Source organism: Nicotiana tabacum, unplaced genomic scaffold (assembly GCF_000715075.1).
Source record: "Nicotiana tabacum cultivar K326 unplaced genomic scaffold, ASM71507v2 Un00003, whole genome shotgun sequence".
NCBI classification, from domain to species: Eukaryota; Viridiplantae; Streptophyta; class Magnoliopsida; order Solanales; family Solanaceae; genus Nicotiana; species Nicotiana tabacum.
The window spans coordinates 1,290,634-1,293,966 of record NW_027438241.1 but is presented as its reverse complement, the minus strand read 5'-3'; positions in this window follow the sequence as shown (position 1 = coordinate 1,293,966).

Genomic DNA, 3,333 nt, shown 5'->3' with positions numbered 1-3,333 from the left:
AAAACCAAAACCGACGATTCACACAAGTCATAATACATCATATGAAGCTACTCAAGACTTCAAATGGCTGAACGAAATACAAATGCTCAAAACGACCGGTCGGGTCATTATATTCTCCCCCGCTTAAACATACGTTCATCCTCGAACGTACCCAGAGTCGTTCCAAAGCCATCAAATCGTCGTGTTACCTTACCATACACATACCTGGGGGTGATCCCACGCCATCCCAATTCATATAAGCCTGAAAACACAACATAACTGAAGATCATTACTTTTACCTTAGACTGTAAGTCTTAGAATCCTATTCCCAACACCTAGAATTCCTTGCAAGACCAAAATCTCGCTTTTACACACTGTATAAGTTTGACCAAACTGTATCAAGACATAACCATAACCCAAGATGTAATCACATGATATACCACACAACTCGCATACTCGTAAGAATAATTCCTGATCACAGTAGCTGCTCAAAACAAACCCAACACCGGTAACAAACCTCATATCAATTAAAATCTTGTTCCGAACCTTCGTACACTGCTAATGATGAAAGAAACATACAGAAACTCATAACCACCCATCATATTAACGAGTCGTGGAGCTCTATTGCCCGATAAGAACCCAAAGCCAAATTCTAAACCAACTTCTAAAATTAATTCTCCATACATACTGTAATCAAATCCGGTAGTACCTAGTCTACGTCCAATTACCTTATATCATCCAACACAACCATTTTATTGATATGCCAATCCAACACAACCTAAAGCCTCAAACCGTGCAATTTGTGCACCAATAAGCAATAATTCAAATGTACTCAAACATGGAAAATGACTTAAATAAGAGAATTGTCCCGCAAGCTCAACAAGTACCACCACAACGCAATGCTAAGAACCCATCACACACAATAGAACCAAAACACATGAATATATCACAAAGTTCATATGCCATCATAACCCCGCTGAAATACGTGACACATCCAAACACTGATCCATATGAAATACCTCAAGCCCCAATTCCCAAAATCAACAACCACTGGCAATTCGACATCAAGTACACAAGTGCATGACCACAACCATGGAGAAGAAAATAACACAATATACCACAACACGAAAAGAACATAACCAAGGCGCAATCAACCATTCAACACCCCAATAACCATCTCGCTCGAATTTCGCTGCAAGGCCCAAACAGAACCGCATCATGTGTGCACATAACCAATAAATCACAACCCATCATAGAATAGAAGAGTAACTCATAGAACATATCCGAACACTAACAAGCTCAACTCTTATTGAATGCCAGACCCTCAACACAAATAGTTCCAAGTCAATAAATCCGACCCGGTGTAGAATACACATCCTCATTGGGCCTACCAATGGGCCCCAAAGTTAACTCCGCTCATCCCCAAATGGATAAATAGCACTCCAAAAGTCCACAATGATCTAACCATAACATGTACCACCATATAGCTAACCTTGGGCCACATCTTCACAGTCTGCAACCCCGAAATAATGTGCTTCTGAGAACTCCTAGTCTCCAAATCCATAGAACACATGAATCACCATAGTTGATCCTAACCCCACCACTCAAGTGACTATCACATCCCTCACACATAATCATCCCCACATTAAATACTTCTATAATTCTTCCATGCCACATAGAAAAATCTGAACATCAATAGTCGATCAACTAGGCGAGTACCGCAATACCCATGAGGCATCCGTAAGTCAAAACACAGTGTGCCTTCTGAAATGCGCACCCTTTTCAGGCAATACCAAGTAGTTATAGCATTCATCTAAAAATCAAAAACAGCCCATCATGCCTGACCTTGCACATGTAAATCTCAATCCCAAACAACACACCGTATCTATTATGCCATCATATGAAAAGTACGAGAATCTCTTAATCAGCTCTGAGTCACCAGTAGAATACATACCCGATCAGTCAAAAACCTTCTATTTGATCCCATCCAAGAGAAAATCACAATACACAACATGTTCCTCACACCAGTAGGAAATATCCATCTCAAACCGTGGTAGAAAGTATCGAGAACTTTACGAAACTCATTTGCACATAACCAAGCCATCAAAACTAAATTCCTCTAACTCAACCAAGTCACGCAAGTCGCCAAACCCAAGAGTATTATCATAAAACACCTGTAAAGCTTCATCACATCATAAGAACCAAAAGAACCGAGCATACCATTACCAATTTACCATACTGATCCCACCTGCTACTAAGCTGCCTATTTCCTATGAGTTTCTTCTGAATTGCCTTCAAGTTAACACTTCTATTTGCTACCACACTACGACCCTTAACCCAACGCTCACCACGATAGATCCTATCATAAAACCACATCGCCCTCAAGCCCATAAGACGTTGTATTCCCATTTAAACACTCAAAATACCGCATTCGAGATACCCACTATAAAGAGACCTTATGTGAATCTAAAATTATTTTATTTACCTTCCTGATACTGAAATGTAGAATCCATAATAATATAGAAATATCGCGAGTCTCAACACCACCCAATGCAAATCTCAGATTCTAGCCATATACAAAGCCAAAAAATTCTCAATTGCCACATATAATCCATTACAACCTTCTCGAGAGTCATCTACTCTGCTCAATTCTCAATTGCACTGACCAAGCGGGCCGAACAACCTGTGCCCCATTAGCACAATAACACCTAAAAAGGTAATCCACACCTTTAAGCAACCGAGTGAATACTTTTTCTTGGTATATTACATTCATCATGAACAGCAAACCTAAATTATTCCAAGACCTCCGTATAACCATAAGGTGTAACGTATCATGCATCCAGAAATTCCTTACTCAAGTCATCCTCAAAACCAACTTCTGCAAGTCGCAACCGATCCATAAATCGACGATGGTAGACTCCCCCACTTGGCTCAACGCCACAAAATAAAATATTTGATAACTCACAATACCCATAATTTATTACTGCCATAATCCCGCACTGAAATTCAACTAAATCCTTCATAAGCTCATGTAACACAAATCATATAATACCTCAAATCATCTGCTAAGCTTGCACTCATCCTTGTGATGGCCAGGTCAACTTTCTCAACCAATTCAAACTCAAATCGCAACACATATAACCCACTGGTAGAAAAGAAACACTCCACATAACATCATAAGGATCTCACATCTGTAGATTACCCCGCATGTGAAAACCCACTTGCTTAGCCACAAAACTGACATCTCTCTATACCCTTTCACAGCCATAACTACTACGCAATCACTTAATCTTCCTGAGTCTGAACTCATCAACAAGACATGAAAATCTACTTTATTCCACCAATAAACAAAAT